Genomic DNA, 19,784 nt, shown 5'->3' on the forward strand with positions numbered 1-19,784 from the left:
CACAATTTAAATTTATCACCAACTTCCCAATTATAGTTGATTTTCAATGACCAACACTCAATCCAAGATTTAGTATTTATTGATAAAGGTCAAAACTTCAATATTTATAAATCAGCTTTTCAATATATCAATCCAATCAATAAGGTAAGCTTGATTTCTCAATATGAAATAAAATAGAAATTTCAGTAAGCTTCCATAGTTTAGATTTTGATATCAAACGAGTTACTTGAGTTTAAGTATGTTAATGAACTTTGATATTTATCAACGTACTTCCTTTAATCAAGGTTTCTGCAATCAACATACTTCCCTTAATCAAGGAGCAATTCCCAATGACTTTTTAATCTTCAGCAATTAAGTAAACATCCACGCAGTTTATATATACAGAAAATTAAAGAGGTTTAGGAAAGAGAAAGACACCGAGATTTTACAAGGTTTGGCTATACCCGCCTATGTCCTCGCCTGAGGAAAACCACCCAAGGATTTCACTATACCGCTCCCTTAACCGGGCGAAGCAAACCGTTTACACACTCCTTCAAGTAGGATGAAGTCCTCCTCTCCAAGCGATGCCCCATGCTCGGTAGTCCAACGATTCAACAATCCTAAACCGTCAAAAAAAACAAGAGAAACAAAAACAATTCTTGTGTACAAAAAGCACTCTCAGCAGGAGCAGATTAGTACAAGAGAATACAATATACTTCGATCAAAATCAATATAGAAAGATGAAGCTCAAGAATTTGTCACCAAGGTTCTTTCTTTTAAGAAACTTAGTAGACACACAAAGAACCGTGGGCTTTAATCAGAAAAATCTCAGTAGAAACTTCAACAAGAGTTTTAGCAAGAAAGCTTTTGAAGAGTAGAAAATATTATGTTTGAATGTTGATTGTAGGTATTGATTGCTGTATAAAATCTTTAGGTTTTCCCATATATTTATAAATGGAAAAAATTAATTTTCGTATTCCCCAAGTTATTTGGAGTGTTTCCCAAGTTTTCATAAAGTTTGGGGTTCAAGCAATCTATTTTGAAAACATTTCTTCGCTGTTTAAATTTGAATTTTACGAAGGTCAGTCGACTGGACTATCGGGGTCAGTCGCCTGAGCTTATTATGTTTCAACAAAAATTCAAACTCAGAATGAGGTCAGTCGTCTGATCTCAGAGGGTCAGTCGACTGGGCCTATTCTCTTTACCCAATTTATTTCAACATAAAAAGGTCAGTTGCCTAACCAAAACAGGTCAATTGCCTGATCGTGTAACAACATATGCTTTTAAAATTTTGTTTCCAAAAACTTTTGTTAACTTTTATACTTGCCATATTGCTTTGAGACTTTTGAAAATATTTTCTGGGGTTTTTCAAAATTTGGTCTCTAAGTCAATAATGAAACTTAAAAGCTTCATACATTCATATTGAAATGTTTGAAGTACTTACATGAGACGTCTTAAAAACTATGACTCTTCCAATCACTAAGTATTCATGCGTAGCTTCTATTCTTCATATTGAGCTTGTCTTTAAGCTTCATCTTTAACTTCATAAAATCTTGTGTCATTAAGTTCAATCTTTTAACATACTTTGTCAAGCACTTTGATATTAGTCACATAAGTCACTTGAGCTTGATACTTGAGTTACCTGAAACATCATCACTTAACCAAACCATGTTAAGTTCCATTAATTTGTTATCATTAAAATAAGATTCATAAGCCTTATTAGGCCAACACATCTTAGGTTTAGAGGACCCGTGTGAGCATATTTCTTCTATCTGTGACTCAGACTTTAACCTAGAGAAAAGGCCCTAGAAAGCTAAGTTCGAACCCCTTCCTACTCTTTCTAGCATTCTAGCACGTCCTTCAATCAAGGCTCCACCATCACATGAGTTGAAGCCCCTTATGGCTTCCCTCAAGTATGACTGCCTATTATTCATCTAACTTGACTAGTTCGCAGAAGTCTCGGCTCATTCATGTCCAAAAAAATCTATGAGAGCCATAGGGTTGTCAGTGGTGGATCTTAGGGGTATAGATCCATCTATCTATGTGCATCGGATTCACCTTGAGCCAAATGCTAAATCTATTTGTGAGATGTAGCGGGGGCTAAACCCCAATATGAAGGAGGTGGTTTTGAAGGAAGTGGTAAAACTCCTAGATGCTGGGATAATATTTCCTATTTTTGATATTGAGTTTGTGAGGCCCATGCAAGTGGTTCCCAAGAAATCGGAAATCACAGTTGTTGAAAATGATAAGGGTGAAGGAATACCCACTCGCGTCACTAGTGGGTGGCAGGTGTGCATCGATTACCGAAAACTCTATAACCTCACTCGTAAGGACCACTTCCCATTGCCATTCATTGATCAAATCCTAGAGAGGCTAGCGGGCCAAAACTTCTATTATTTCTGTTGGAATTGGTGTATTCTCAAGAAGGGAGTGAATTGGAACTTTAAAACTTCCTCCTAGGTCAATTTAGATTCCTTAACCAGTATTGCATAAACCTAGGGTCTTTCAATGCAATCATAAACCCAATAAAATATTTAAATAATTAAACACAAACATTCAAGTGCTAAAATTTAAAGTGTGGAAAATAAAAGCAGGCACAAGAAATGTTATCGGGGTCCAGTCAATACTGCTTACGTCCCCACCTCAGCTCGCAAGCCTGGGGATTACACTAAGGCTCACTTAACGGGTGGAGCGGCACCTAATACAATCAGGTCAAATTAACACAGGGTTGACCTCAACCTTTATACATTCTCCTTGCTGAAGGCTCTAACAACTTATCCTTCCAGGCTTGATCAAATCCCCTCAGGCCACTCATGGAATACAATAGATAATTGAGATTTACGTACAACCAAATTATGCTTCTTACACTAAGCAGATATGTATCAATACGCACGATGTAATCAATGCACTCACAAATGATAGTATTTATGCTCAAGTAAGATATTGAAAATTTAATTCAAGATAATATATTCAACAAGTGAATATTCAAGGTTACCTCAAAAACCCTAATCAAGCATCACACAAATATTTTATCAATTATAATCACAACAAATACTTAGGGTTTAAGTTTGCAAAAGATTTATCCAATAAAATATGCAAGTTCTCAAGTCTTGCAATTTGAATGCAAAGACTAGGAAGCTAAAAACAAGTTATTCCCAATCATATATTTATATAAGAAATATTGTGGGAATAAGCAATCAAGAAAAACTCTCAAAAAGGTTTTTCAAATATATATGAATGTGTGAGAGTAATGCCAAGAATATGATTTTAAATGTTGCACAATACCACAAACAAATCTTCCTACACCTTGCAATTGATTTGCAAGTTAGGAGAACTAGAAAAACAAACTCTCTTTCTCAAAATGATATTTGCTAATAAATATGTAAGAGAGTGTATAAAAATATGCTTGAAATATTGAGTATATAGCAAAAGAAGTATAAAATATTAGAGAGGATTTTTGCTAATGACTTCTACTAATCTCCTCCTAATCAAGGCAAATGAGCCATCTATAGATATCCCTCAAATTTTGATTGTTGGGGACTTATTGGGTATTTTGGAAAATATTTAATGATGTTTAAAGCAAATTAGCCCTAATTTATTACGGTAAAAATTTCGCTAACACGAGAGGTTCGGTCTACCAGATTACTTGGTTCGATCGACCATGACATTTTTGAACTGAGGTTTTGGTCGACTTCTTTTGAGGCGATTTTGAACTTTCGAGGTTCGGTCGACCAACTCAAGTTCGGTTGATCGAATTTGAAGGTTCGGTCGACCAGGTCAAATTTGAACTGGAGATTCGGTTGACCAGAGCATTGGGAATTCCCCACGTGCCAATTCGGTCGACTAGAGCGTTGGAGTTCATTTTAAGATGGTCGACCAAATGGTCAACATTTTGACCCTAGGGAGGTTCAGTCGACCAAAGCTTCTATGTAGGTTCTAGTTTGGTTGACCGAATAGTCAACCTGTTGACCCTATCAAGTTCAGCCGACCAAAGCTTCTATATAGCTTCAGGTTCGATTTACCGAAACCTTTTAAAAATTTTAGTTTAAGTCCATATTTCCATATGAAATCACCTCTGTTCACATAATTATAACTTCTAAGTTATAGGGGACTTTTCATGGGATATTTTGGGACCTAAAGTCAGTCTATGGTCTTTGAGCTAACCCTAAAAATCTGGCGTTGGTCGACCTTCCCTATGGTCAATCTACGATCATGTTAAGAATTAATACCTATTATGCATGAGATGCAAATATTACAAAACAAATAATGAAACAAACATACATATACAATAAAACAAATATCTTTCTTCTTTTGCTCTTGACTTTTCATGGAATCAACTAGGATAATGTGCTTTAAGTCCGTTCTAACTTCCACTTCACTTTCATGTGTGTGATCTGAATGATTAACCTATTCAAGTACATAGACACACACATTAGTAACATGCAGTTTGTCATAATCAAAACCAAATATCGGATTCAAAAAGTCAACAGTTTCTTGGACAGGTACTCTGGGTATAATCAGGTTACGTTTCACCTGGATAATCAGGAGAAGAACACCTTCACCTGCCCATTCGAGAACTTTTCTTATCAGAGGATGCCTTTTAGGGTATGCATGGCGCTTGCGACCTTTCAACGGTGCATGCTTGCCATCTTCTCTAATATGATTGAAAAATTCCTCGAGGTGTTCATGGATGATTTTTCTGTGTTCGGACCCTTCTTTGATACATGCTTGGAGAACTTCTCTAAAGTTCTCAAGATATGTGTAGACACGAACTTAGTGTTAAGCTGAAAGAAGAGCCATTTTATGTTCAGAAAGGCATAGTGTTGGGGCACATTGTTTTCGGTAGGGGGATTGAAGTAAGTAAAGCCAAGGTGGAGTTAATTTCAAAACTTCCTCCCCTACCTCCATTAAACAAGTTCGGTCATTTCTAGGGCACGCCGATTTTTAATGGCGATTCATCAAGGATTTTAGCAAAAATTTTCAGCCCTTAACCAACTTGTTAGTCAAAGATGCACCCTTTGAGTTTGATCAAGATTATCTAATTGCATTTGAAACTCTTAGGGTTCTTCTTTCCACCACTTTGATCATGCAACCCCTTGATTGGTCTCTCCCTTTCGAGATTTTGTGTGATGCGTCGAATTACACAATAGGGGCTGTGTTGGGGCAACGAGTTAAAAAATTGCCCCATGTGATCTACTACACTAGTAAGACTCTTCAAAAACCTCAATTAAGTTACACTACCACCGAGAAAGAGCTCCTAGCAGTAGTATTCACGCTTGATAAGTTCTGCTCATATCTCCTAGGGTCAAAGGTCTTCGTGTATTCCGATCATACTGCTTTGTGGTACCTTCTTACGAAGAAAGAGACCAAAACTAATCTAATTAGGTGGATTATGTTCTTATAGAGTTTGACCATGAGATTTGGGCTAGGAAAGGGATAAAAAAAATTTATGTAGCTTATCATTTGTCCCGCATTCTTGTTGAGGGGTCTACTAATCCCTATCCAGTTCGAGACTACTTTTTTACGAGCAGCTCTTTATAGTATCTTCTCGGCACCAATTTTTCGCTATGATTGCGAACTACTTAGCCACAGGAATCATTCCTCATGATTGGACACTGCGGGAGAAAGACAAGTTCTACTCCCAAGTGCGCCATTACATATAGGAAGACCCTGACCTTTTCAAAATCTGCCCAAATTCGATCATTCAGCAATGTGTTCCCAAGAGTGAGTACCTTCACATACTTGAGTTTTGTCATACCTTAGAGGGAAAAAACCAGCAGCAAAAATTCTTCAAAGAAAATTTTTTTGGCCGACACTTTTCCGAAATGCTTAGGAGTTTTATAAAGCATGTTTGTAGTGTCAATAAATCGAGAATATCACATAGTATTATAAAGCATGTTTGTAGTGTCAATAAATCGAGAATATCACATAGTATGACATGATGCCTTTGAACCCCATTCTAGTGGTTGAGCTCTTCGATGTGACTTTGTGAGTCCATTCCCTCCTTCTAATGGGTACGAGTACATACTTGAGGCGGTGGATTATGTTTCGAAGTGGGTAGAGGCAATCGTGACTAGGACCAATGATCATCAAGTGGTTGTTAAATTTCCTAAGTGTCTCATTAGTCATTTAGGTTGCCCCCAAGCTATCATTAGCGATGAGGGAACTCATTTCCTCAATCGACATTTTGCGGCACTCCTTGAAAAATATTCAATCACTCACAAGGTAGCCACACTGTACCATGCGCACACCACTAGACATGTTAAGGTTTCGAACCTTGAGATCAAAAACATCCTTGAGAAAACTCTAAGGTCGGATAGAAAAGATTGGTTTTCTCGGCTAGACAATGCTCTGTGGGCGTATAGAACAGCCTTCAAGACCCCTATCGGTGTGTCCCTATATTGGTTAGTCTATGGTAAGGCATATTACCTCCTGGTTGAGTTAGAGCATCGGTCCTATTAGGCAATTAAAAAGTTCAACTTGGATATGGTCGTTGCCAGTTGCCATCGCCACCTCAAACTCAATGAGTTGGAGGACATATGAAATGACTCGTATGAAAATGCCAAGATCTATAAAGATAAGATGAAGGCTTTTCACAAAAAGCACGTTATCTTGAAAACTTTCGAACCTAACAAAAAAGTATGATTTTTCAATTTGAGGTTGAAATTATTCCCCAGGTAAATTGTGGTCTAGATGGCATGGTCCATATATAGTGAATTGTGTGTTCCCCCATAGGGCGGCGAAATTGAGGATCCAGCGGCCAACACCCTTTTTAAGGTGAATTGTTAGCATCTTAAGCCATGTGTGGAGGGGGTTAATGAGGGACTAGCATAGAATATTTCTATTCATGACCTAGTAAGTCCAACATGAGCTTCATTGCTTCTAGCTGAAAATGGTAAACTCAGCGCTTCTGGGAGGCAACCCAAGTGTTTTTAGTGTTCTTTGTTTCTTTACATTGGAAATTGTAGGGTGTGCTAGAGTTTAGAGTCTTTAGATTAGGTCTTAGCATTAGTATCACATTCGATCTAGGTGCAACTAGGGCTTCCCTAGGTACAACTAAGTCCATAGCCCATGGCACTTAATTAGGGAAATATGGAATTCTTCACAGAATAGGTCAACCAAGGCTCAGCCATCAGTTATACCAGGTGCGACTTGGTTGACCATTCAGGCCTCCTAAAGCCTCAAAATTTCAAATTTCCATAGAATAGGTCGACCATCACACGATCAGCGCAATAGTGTGTGGCGACTTGGTCGCCGTTATGTTCCTAGTCACCATCAATTTTCAGAATAAGTCAACCATCGCACGACCATCACTCCTATCGGGTGCAACTTGGTCAACAACCTCTTTCCTAAATTAAGTTAGGGGTCAACCAAGGGGTCAACCAGCCCCAATTTGTTAAAATCGATTTACACACCTTATTCACCCGCAAAGTGACTTTCATTTTGTCGTTATGCCCCATGTACCGATGTTGCTTTACTATATTTTGGTTTTATGCTGGGTGCATTCAGGTGCAGGTATACTTTTTTTTTCTCATCACTGTGCATTGCTTCCCTCCCTTGCCTTTGAGGTGTTTTCTTTCTTTACTTTAGTGGGGACACTAAAGTCTTAAGTTGGGGGTTGTTGGGTTAGGAAGGCACTACACGTCGCATATAGGGCATACATGACATATTTTCAAAATTTCAGTAAACATTATATGCAGTAATCCATGTTAACACAACCTATGCCTTTACATATTTTTATATAGCATTTTTGTTACAACTTCATGTTGTATCTGTTAAATGGCTCTATTATGATCACTAACGATGAATTGAGTTGTTCATGCATACTTTCATGACGTGTAGTCAGTATTACTTTTTGGCAAATCAAAGCGAGTTAATCGTGAGTTCATTAGTTTTAATGTTGTCATATAAGTTTTGGTATGTACATGGTGTATTACAAGGCTTAGTCACACTTACACATGATTTGTTTCACTCAAATTTCCTTGTGGAGAGAACAATTGTGGCAACTATGACACCTTGGTAAGGATTCTATTGAGCCTTTCATTTTTTTTAGAGCTATTTACATAAACTCTGAGTTCATGAAATTCAACCATTCTTTTTAGGATACTCTTTTTATGCTAGACTTTTTGTTTGCATTTGCTAGCCTAGAGGCAATGTCCAGTGGTGAGATATAAACCTAACTCTTATAGCCTTCTCAAGATGTGATTATTAAGCCAACCCTAGAGATGAAAATAATTCATGAATTCTCTTTCCGAGTTTTCCCTATCAATAGCACGAAGACAATATAAAGTTGTATTGTTTGTCCCTGGTAGCCATGAAAAAGAAAAACAAAGAAAAGGAAACTGATGAGTAGAAAAGAAAGAAAAAGATAAAATGATGAAAAAAAATATAGATGTTTGCTCCAAAAACAAAATAAAGAATAGAAATTGATGAAAATAGAATGACCAACTTAGGGACACCACATTCCTGCAAGTATCAAGTTTGTTTGGGTGTTCTGATGCATATGAATGGATCTACGCATGGTTTATGAATTATCAATCTAGGGTGGTCTTGGTAGGATGTGGTGAGTAGGTAAGAAGGAGTTAGGGTGAAGGACCCAACACCTTGATATTAGGCTGGATTCCATTCCCTTAAGACTAGTTCACTCTATTTTCTGCTTCTTCGATGTATGTGAGATCTTTGACCATGTATGTTTTTCCTCAGATATGGGAGTGACCCCATTTTCATTAGTGTTTTTAAGAGTATGTCGGTGATGCTGAGTCAAGACAACCCTTCTGCAGGTGTTTTAGGATTATCCGAGCGAAATGAGTCATTCTACATATGCCTTGTGATTATGCTTCTTAATACTAATATTTATACAATGATATTAACTTTGGATATGAATTGCTGATTGATTCTTTGAGGGTTATGATATATAATGGCTATATCTTATTGAGGCATTTATGGGTGATTTTCCTTGGAGTTGTCTTTATAATGGATGTTTTTGTAGAGGGGCATGTTTGTAAGGATGCTATATGTCTGTATATGAAGTGGTATGAATGTGTTACTTGTTTGAGCTTTTGATTGTCATTCACTAGGATAGATATTTGTGGGGGTCGCCCTAGAAACCCACATGACATTATAACTTATCCACTAGGGCCACCTAGGGGTTTAAAGCCTTATTGCATAAGGTAAATGCAATCGTGTTTCTGGCGAAAGAGGAGGTAGTTAGGAATTTATTTATCTTTTGTAGGTTTTTTATAGTTTTCTTTACTCGAGGACTAGCAAAGTGTAAGTTGGGGGTTATGAAGTGTTCCTAAAATATGCTTATTTAGGCCCCATTTACCTATGCGATGTCTTTATTTACTCTGTAATTATCACTTCTTATCATTGTTTGGAGTTACATGTGGTATGTTTGATGTTTCAAAAAATCAGAGCATAAATCGAGGAGTTAAGCAGTGTAAGGAGTCGATGCAAAAAATTGGAAGCATAAGGCTCAACAAAGTGCTTGACTATGTCTCCATGGCCTTGATTCAACTACAGCCAAATGTCCTTGATCAACCATGTGGTGCGACCAAGGAGTCACAAAAGGTGACTAGGTCGAGCTAGAAGACTCCAGAGTGCTAATTAACAACAAGTTCACAAAGACCCTCAACCAGGGCACAACCCATCGACTAAACATAGAACTAATTGAATATTTTCCAAAATGTATTGACCAGGTCGTGACCAGGAGACCTTGGCAATGCGACCAGGTCGACTTTGATTGACTTCAGAAATCTACTTCGCGAGATTTTGGGTGATTGTTTCCTGATTTGAATTTCAGCGTGCATAAACCCTAAGGGGTATAAAATTAAACCTGGAAGAGATGATTAGGGATTCCCTTTAGTTCTCGAGTTTCTTTGGGTTCCTTTTAGATAGTTTTTAGCCATCAAGTTGTATTGCTTTGTTTTAATTTTGGATTGCAGTAGTTTAATCATATTTTCATTTCTTCTTTGCTTTGGGTTCTGAATTTCAATAAAAGTCATGTTTATAGTTTCATTCATTATCTTGTCTTTACGTTTGATTGCTTGTATGATGAGTAGCTAATTTATTTGATTCTCTGGTTGTGATGAAACCCTAAGCTAGATTCTCATAACTAGGATTTAGTTGATTGTGCATAATAGGGTTAGGTAGCTAGCAAGGAATCTGTGTTTGCTACATAGGGTGTAGAGACCTAGAAAAATTTAATTTATGAAATTAATAAATGAAAAGAAAAGAAAAAGAAAGAAAATAAGGAAAAAGGAATTATAAAAAGGGGCATCAGCATGAATTTGTCAACGAACCCGGGGTCCTCATCGACAAATGTCCTTCTAGGTCTCGTCGATGAAGTACACGTGTCTTATCGATGAGGATATACCGAGAGTAGTTAATTTCAGGCTATTAAGGGTTTGTCAACGAACCCATTACATTCGTTGACGAACGCCCTTCTATGGTTCGTAGACGAGTACACGTGTCTCGTCAACGAATGCATATCACCAGCAATCTATATATATATATATATATATATGTTAAAATCATATTTCAACGAGGAAATTCATTTCCTCCTCTCTCTCTCTCTCTCTCTCTCTCTCTAACCTTTGGTTCCTCCCCCTTCTCTCTAAGATTTTGACTCCGTTTCAGCCTGTTTCGACGATCAAAAGCTACCATAGGGTTCGTGGGAAGATTCTCAGAAAGTTGACCAGAGTAAATTGTTGATTTGGAGTCCTTAGCACCACTCCAAAATTAGGGTAAGTAAGTTATTTTAGGGTTTAAATGATTGTTTGGGATATGTGGACCCAGGATATGTTGAGATTGTCAGTAATTCGAATGCTGACTATGCTGGCAATAAAGTAGATCGAAAAAGCACGAGCAGCACTTATCATTACTTAGGACAATCTCTGGTTTCTTAATTCTTCAAAAAATAGAACTCAATTGCGCTGTCCACTGCCGAGGCTGAATATATAGCGACTGGGAGTTGTTGTGCTCAAACGCTTTATATGAAGCAAAAACTCATGGACTATGGATTGCACTATGATACAGTTCCTCTAAAATGCGATAACGCTAGTGCAATAAATATCTCAAAGAACCCTATATCGCATTCATGAACTAAGTATATAGAAATTAGACATCATTTTATTCGTGACCATGTGCAAAAGAGAGATGTGACACTTGAATTTGTGTGCACTAATAAATAATGGGCCGATATATTCACAAAACAACTTTACGAGGATAGGTACATCCAAATCAGACGTGAATTAGGTCTAATGCACAATAGAGAAGTTTCCTAGGGATATGATGGAATGCATAAACTAAGGGGGAGCAACTTAACTTAGAATCACTACGGCTTTGAAAATTAAGCTTCTCTCACAATCTTATTTTGCCTTGCACATATATCTTATGACTTGTGAAGAATGCAATTACTATTCATTATGTATTGATTACTTAAGTCTATTTAATAGATGTTATTATCTGGTATTTTGAACTAATAATGACTATATGGATTGAGGATACTGGAGTGCATGCTTGTATGGAACGTCATCTACAAGGCAATTGCAGAATTTGTGTATGCATGCTGATGGTGGACTAGGTTATTGCATAATAAACCTAAATGATCATATCTAGAGATTCATACTACCTAGTTGTATGATTTGGGGAGTTTCTCTAAACTAAGGACGCATTTGAATGCTTACATTTTTACCTTAGCCCATTTTGCTGATGCCAACATGGGGAGAAATAGTGTAGCAAAATTGGGTAATGGAGCATCACTGAGTGCGGGAGGAACTAACTGAGCATAACTCTTCATATTATATTATCCTGCATATCTTTACTCTTAGTATCTGAGCTTAATGACAAATTTAAATGCATATATTTTTTAAATGTCTTCGGTCATGAATATGCTTGAACTACTCTAGACTTTTTATTTTATGCATATTCTTAGGGGGAGCCTTATAAGGCTGTACCCATTTTTGCTCTTGTATTTGTCATCATCAAAAAGGGGGAGATTGTTGACTTTATGAGTTCTATCCCATTTTGATTATGACAAATCCAAAGCATCTCACTTGTACATATAGTGCTTGAACAGATTTCCTATTGAACAACTAACCTGTATTAAATAGGCACAAAAGAATGAGAAAGAGATATATTTAAACTTGTTAAAGCTAGAGAAAGGAAAAGCAAGGACTTAGGAAATGTAAAATGTATAAAAAATGAAAATGATATTATCTTGATTAAGGACGAAGACATTAAAGAAAGATTGTGAAGTTACTTTAGTAAGTTATTTAATGAAAACCAAAATAAAAAGCTTAAATTTAAAATTATCAAATGAGAAAAAGACTAAAAATATAAGATTTATTCACAAAATTAGAGTTAACGAAGTTAAGTTTGCACTAAAAAAGATAAAAAATGGAAAAGTTATGGGACGAGATAACATCTAAATTGAAGTTTGGAAATGCTTAGCTGAAAACAGAATTATAAGGTTAACTAATTTATTTAATACAATTGTAAAAACTAAGAAAATGTTAGATGAATGGAGGAAAAATATTTTAATACCTATATACAAAAATAAAAGAGATATTCAAAATTGTAATAACTATCGTAGAATTAAAATTATGAGTCATACGATGAAACAAGTTAGAAACGAAGATCTCAGAAAATCAATTTGGTTTCATGTTTGGGAGATCTACCACAAAAACTATTTATCTTTTAAGAAGATTAATGGAAAAGTTTAGGGAAAAGAAAAGGGACTTGCATATGATATTTATTGACCTTGAAAAAACATATAATAGGATACCTAGGAAAGTTCTATAGTGGGTTTTACAAAAAAAAAAAAGTGTATGTAGTAGGTATACCGATGTAACTAGGGATATGTACGATGGAATAATGACTAGTGTAAGGACTATAGATAGAGAAACTAAAGAATTTCAATCACCATAGGTATACATCAAGGATCTGCTTTGAGTCCTTATCTTTTTACTTTAGTAATGGATCAATTGACTAAGAATATTCAAAAGGAGATTCCATGGTGTATTTAGTCTGCAGATGATATCGTATTAATTGACGAAACTAATGACGGAGTAGAGGTTAAGTTAGAATTATGGAGAGAAGTTTGAGAATCTAGATGCTTTAGGATAAGTAGAAATAAGAGAGAATATATAAAATGTAATTTTAGTAATGATAGGAGGAATATTGAAGGCAAAGTAAAACTTGATGACAAAGAAATAAATAACACTTGTAGATTTCGATACCTTAGATCTATTATGCAAGTTGAAGAAGAAATTGAAGATGATTTAATGCATAGAGTTAAAGTAGGTTGGATAAAATGGAGAAGTGTTTCAAGTGTGCTATGTGATCGTAGAATATCCTTAAAATCGAAAGGGAAGTTTTATAAGACAATTATAAGCTATGCTATATGGATTGGAATGTTGGGCGATGAAGAAACATAATATCCAAAAAGTAAAAGTTGTCGAGATGAAAATACTTAGATGGATGAGTGGTATAACATTGAAAGATATATTAAGGAATGAACATATTTGTGATAAGTTAGATGGAACTCCTATAGAAAATAAGATAAGGGAGGGGCAACTCATATGATATAGACACTTACAATGTAGGCTACATAGTGCAAATGTGAGGAAGAGTGACTTAGTTAATGTGAAGGACAATAGAAGGGTTAGGGGTAGACCTAAAATAACTTGAGAGGAAATAGTGAATAAGGATTTAATATTCTTGAATCTATCAAAAGAAATGGTTCATAATTACATAAATTGGTAGAAAATGATTCACATAGCCGACCCCACTTAGTGGGACTAAGGCTTGGTTTTGTTGTTGGTTTTGTTGTTGTGTTTTGATATATCTTTTCTCAAATCCAAGAATCAAGGTTGAACAAATTCTTCTCCGAGTTTGAACACCAAACACCCTTCCGGCCCAAAAAGAGAACAAAATATACAACAAATTAAACCTTCCTCACTATCCATTTCAAGTTACTCTCATTCATACTAATTAGTTCACTCGTTCTAACTAGTATACTATTTGACATACATTACAAATGTCCCTGTTCAAGTATACCGCAAAATACAAAGAATTATAATGTTCAATAAAGCATTAAAATTTGTAACTATAAGTTTTGAGAAATGCAATCGAGTTTCATTAAATTCCACCAATTCCAAATTCAATGCTTGTGGATTCCATGTTCCACTTCCAATATAGATAGAAGACCAAATTTCCAGTGTGGGATGAAGTTCAGCCAGCAAGCTGCTAGGCTAGTACCTCCTGTTTCAGGGAATATTTTCCATAATGATGCCAAAACATATTGTACGGTGAAACAGTCAATATATCTACAGCTAACCTGCATTCAAATTTCAAATAATAACTGAGAAGCTCTCTCAAGAATTAGAAATCTCACTTGAGCAAAATTCCATTTCAAAAGAAATTGGAGAGCAATCACAAAATATCAGAAATATTAGGTCTGGCTGAGCTATCAATAGAACATAAACCAACACATGTTTGGACCATCTTTCTTTTATTTTTATTTTGCCTGCAAATAAGGACACTACAGTCCCCACAACCATGTGAAAATTGGACCTACTAATTGACATTGATTAGACACCACTGTCCACGCATTTAATGTGATTCGTACTATTTTTTTTTTTTTTTTTTTTTTTATTGTTGCATGCTTTGATAAGATATCAAAGTACCAAAATCTGAAGTGCTTATTCGATATTGCGTATCAATAATTTGAAGTGGTAAACTTTCTGCTCGACAGGGAGTGACTGAAAATAAAGATATGAAGAGATCCACACTTACAAGCAGCAACCTTGCAAACGCAAGTGAGAAGCTCTACGCATTGAGATGCGTCCACAAAGGCTCAATTATTAAAGTATAAAATTGTTCCGCCAGAATAATCTCCAAATTGTTTTTCAAAAAGTTTTAAGGGTGTTTTTGATGATTTGAAAAGTCATCTAGTTTTGTGAAAGCTGCATGTAAGGATGTCATCAGTCATGGGCATAGACAATTTTAGAGCGGAGTTAGCCAAGGATAAAGGATTTACAGCGTTAGAAGCCAAATAAAAAATAAAAGTAAATAAATAAATAAATAAAAGCAGCCTGTTTGTCCCCAAATGTGAATATTATTGAGCCAATGTGCCTAACCCAGATCATGGCTATCCAACTCATGCTACTGCCTTAAGAAGTCATAAATGACCTATCAATGCACATGACACCCAAATCTTTCACATTATGTACCACCTTCATAATTTTCTCATACACTTCATTGTCAAGATTAGCAATTCTCATCTACAAATCCTTGCTAAATGTGCAGCTCATGCAGTTGTAACAGTTGCCACTAATAAAGACAGATAACTGTTTCTAGCATAACTATTGCAAAAACTTGTGAGCGTACACACACAGCAATCGCAAAATAGAAAAGAAATGATAGAACACAGCAAATTTGACGTCTGCCTTAGGCAGTGTGCTGTGTGGCTACATTAATGGAACCTTGTGCAATCTTCCCCTATATTATAGAATGAAATTGCTTTCAACCCTCAACTAAAATGTGCATAGGCCCATCAGAAAATTCCAAAATAGTACCATACAACAAATAGACACTCCGCCCTACACCCTATGCCTGCCTCAAAATACAATACTTCAGGTGCATTAAGAAGACTGCGCTCTAGCTCAAGGCCCTTCAAGCCTCTCATTCTCCAAAGGAACCTTCCCGTCTCTTTCAGACTTCAAGCAGAGCACCTACTGGATACGAATTGAGTGACTCAATGGTAACTCAATTTTCTGTTCAGATTCTACCTATTCATGGAAAAGGACTAGGCTAGGGAGCACAGAAAAATACTGCAAGCACCTTTTTGCACCTTTTTTCTTATAGTATCCCCACATCACAGACCTTAAAAGTCTTGATATTAACTTTCAAACAATGCACTGCATTTGTCAATCAGAGAAATATATTCATACTGCATGTTTGAGGTTCGGGATACCAGTGTGTCTATTTTTTATAATTAACAGATCTCATAAAAGAAGACCAAACAAAAGTACAATATGTGGAGGGCAAGACATCCTCTAGAAATCTACTAAAAGCAGCTACAATAATGCTGCCCCTCAATCCTTTTGGAGATTGGACAATAAATCCCCCAAATAAATACCTAAAGCCTGCCCAAAAAAAGTGCGAAAGACAACTCAATCCAATAACAAATGGAAATAATTTGTTCTGGCATTGAAATTCTCACATTTTTACTTGAGCCATGGAGTACAAAGAAAAGCATGCTCTGCTCACATCCATAAAGCCTTCGCCTCTTTACTTCTCCTAAAACACCAAAATCATACCAAACAAGAAATAATCCACTTCTTGAGAGACCACCACACTTCACCAAGGCAAGAGAAAAGAGCTATCCAAAGCTATCTCGCCACCCAACATTGTAGAAAGAGGTGTTCTCATTAGATTCTAGGCATATCAAGTAAATATTAGGCTGGTAGCCTTAGAAGGGTCTGCTTACCTGTAACATTCGTATTAATCCTGCAAGTCTAGATGAAAGTCCTCCCCTTAAAAGGAGCCCTTAGCCTTCCAAATTGTATCACACAAAGAAAAAAGAACAAAGGGTTCAAGGTCTCAATATATGAAAGAAGAAAAGAGTTGGAAGAAATAGAACCTGATAAATCCCCTAGCATCAAGGGTCAAGCTTGTTCACGGCCTTATGCTTGCCTATGACAACTTGTCTTGAGTTTATTGGGTGCATAACCATCATGTAAATTGTTAAGTTGAGTAATGCCTTAGAGAAAAAGGGGAGTATAACTCCTCAAGTGTTATGATATTTCCTTATGCTAGAGTTGGAATTACATAAAAATCTCCTAGGGGAGGGTGAGTGCTCATCAATCATTGTAAAACTCGCTAGCTATTATCAATATCTTTAGCCTGATTCTCATTGTCTACAAATGTGTAACAAGATGAATTACATTTCTTTGCTATTCGCATTGTATTTGACGTTTGTGAACATGTTCATGCGGTGAGTCCATGGTTTACTTTCAACTAAATAGTTAAGCTTGTGTGTTACAACTAGTGTCACACAACCCTTCACACAATGTGTTCTACTTAGCCCTGTGATATTTGGTATCAAAGCTCAGTTTAATACTTCAGGATTCGGTGATCTTCAAAAAATGTGAAGCATCATTGGGACAAAACATACCGCACACTAACATGGAAAGACTTGATGCACTAGAGTCGCATATCAAGACTATCCATAAGGGGCATAGAGCTGGTCAAACTTACAGATCGAATTGGTGTATTGGAAGGATCCAAAAAAATAAAAACAAGGTTACATTGATGAATTGTCACATGGTTTCTATGGTATGATGGAAGCTTTACAACATGAGATGGGTGAACTTACCACCAAGATGAGCCTTTTGGTGCGTACTCCCAAAAATATCAGTTCTATGAGGGTAGAATATGATAGAGCAAGGCACAAGAACCACAAGCATTCGATGGCGCCTATGATCTACACAATACCTTTGTGCAAGTAGAGCCTACTAAGAGGAAGGGAAAGTATACATGGCTACCATGTACTTAAACCAAACTGAGGCGGTTACAAAGTACAATTAAATCCAAAACAAAATGTATGATTGATACTTACGAGACTCAAGAATACAGCTAAGGGTCCAATTTTGTCCTAAGAATGTTCAATATAATTCTCCATGCAACTTACGAAATCTTAAGAAAATGGGAATAGTTGAAAATATATGAAGCAAATCTCTGCATTGATGTTAGATATTCAGGACATGTCTGAGAAAGACAAGTTATTATATTTCCTTGAAGGTTTGAAAGCATAGGCAATGATTCGACAAAAGAGCTAAAGACTTACCTACCGCAGAACTTACAGAAAACACTTGACGAACTATGCTAGGTAAACTCCCCCCATGCCCAAGAATGGAGCAAAATTCTCTTTCAAAAAGGGCAAACACAAAAGTGTGGGAGCCAATACAAGGCAACATCTTCAAAGGAGCCATCCTTATTTCCAACCTCCAACACATTTAGTTATAACAGTCTTCCATCAAGTTGTCGATTGTCCTCACATGTCATTGCTCAATGTCTTACAAGCTTATATTGATGAGGACCCACACGGACAAAAGGAGGATGAGGGCAATTCAATTACTAAACACATTGAAGAGGTAGACAAAACAATCCAAAGTTGACCAGGAAGATTAATCTTTGTCTCACAAGGAGAAGAGTAGAAGCACAAGGAGAAAAATACTTCTCCCATCAAAATTCTTGGAAAATCTAGAAAAAACAAACTAATAATCCAAAAAAATTCTGGGAAAGCATATTCATTGATGATTATTAACAAAACCAAAGCTCCTCACTCCTTTATCATAATTGACCGAGGAGGCAAGCCTACCTAACTCTTTACTCTAACTTGAGGATCTTTCCTCTCACCTCACCACCAATCCGAACCACTTCCCCTTCATGGATCACAAACCTAAGACCCAGCTCAACAAGGTCATCTTGGGCCTCATTATTTTCCCTATCTGTGGCCTACAAAGTCCACGATATGAAAGTCCCCTATACAGGTGGCACAAGCGTATATTAGATGTAAAAATGGAATGCTTGGAATGGGAAGAACACCTATTGGATTAGCTACATTTTTCAAAGAATCCTTTACAGTTGCATTCCCAAGGCTACGAACCAAACCATCAAGGTTGGAAACAAGAATGGAGCTTGGAACTTCTAAATGAGAATCATTGTGATAGGTATATGATTTGTTCAAGCAAAGTTCCTCCAAAATTAAAGTTTCATACAAGCACTGGGCACCTTTAGCATTTGGATACCCTGAATGCTAGAACAAGAGTTCTTTAGTTCATTCCTCCCCACCCCCCCCCCCCCCAAAAAAAAAAAAAAAAATACTAGTTAGCCCCCTTTGGCACAAACGTTTATTAGTTGTAGAAATGAAATGCTTGGAATGGGAAGAATACCTATTAGATTCGCTACACTTTTCAAAGAAGCCCTTAGAGTTTCATTCCCAAGGCTACGAATCAGACAATCTAGGTTGGAAACAAGAATGGAGAACTTCTACTGCCCCCGGGCATAAGCTCAGATGGTAAGGATTCACTAGACGGCCTTGGACAAAGGTGAAGTCTAGGGTTCAAACCCTACCACCTGCAACGCACATCCACAATTTACCTCTTACGTTTTGGCTGAAGGCACAGCTGGCATAGGTGTGGGATTAGTCTGACACGCAAGCCTAGGAAACCTAGCGTATCCAAAAAAAAGATGGAGAACTTCTAAAGGAGAAGCATTGCGACATGATTTGTTCAAGGTTCCTTCAAAATTAAAGTTTCATCCAAGCATTGGACACCTTTAGCATTTTCAATGTTTTGAATTCCAGAATTGGAGCCCTTAAGTTCACCTCCCCCCCTCCCCCAAACATCACATTGAAGTTCATTCCCATCAGATTTTAAGGTAGAGTCACCCCCTATTTCTTGAGAAATTGTGATCCCTCTCATTCTCTGCAGATAATCCTCATTTTCATAGTTGAATGAACAAAGAGAAGTGTTCTCGTCATCTTTAAGATCTATAGATGCACAATCATTGCTATCAGATTACACGACCTATTTCTCTTTGGTTCCTAGAGTAGAATTCCCAAATCCCATTTTCATTTTGATTTTATTATAGGCCACTAAAAGTCTTCATAAAGCATTGTAGTCCACTTCACTCGCATAGAGGCCCACTCTTGAGAGGATATTTGAAATGATTTCTTACCCAATTTGGGGATGAGTTTCCTTTCGGTTATCCTAAAATGAAAGCCCCGGTCAACA

At 36.7% G+C, this 19,784-nt stretch overlaps 1 protein-coding gene across 4 annotated transcripts in view; it reads right to left on the bottom strand.

The window, feature by feature from the left end:
- Window positions 1-13,918: 13,918 nt before the first annotated feature.
- Window positions 13,919-19,784, bottom strand: part of LOC131164728 (protein WHAT'S THIS FACTOR 9, mitochondrial) — a 32,172-nt gene continuing 26,306 nt past the window's right edge. For all 4 annotated transcript variants that reach the window (XR_009139327.1, XM_058122157.1, XM_058122153.1 and 1 more), the window contains one exon: window positions 13,919-14,320. The gene's annotated coding sequence lies outside the window, so the exon portion shown is untranslated. The remainder of the gene's footprint in view (window positions 14,321-19,784) is intronic.

Source organism: Malania oleifera, chromosome 9 (genome assembly GCF_029873635.1).
Source record: "Malania oleifera isolate guangnan ecotype guangnan chromosome 9, ASM2987363v1, whole genome shotgun sequence".
Lineage (NCBI taxonomy): Eukaryota > Viridiplantae > Streptophyta > Magnoliopsida > Santalales > Ximeniaceae > Malania > Malania oleifera.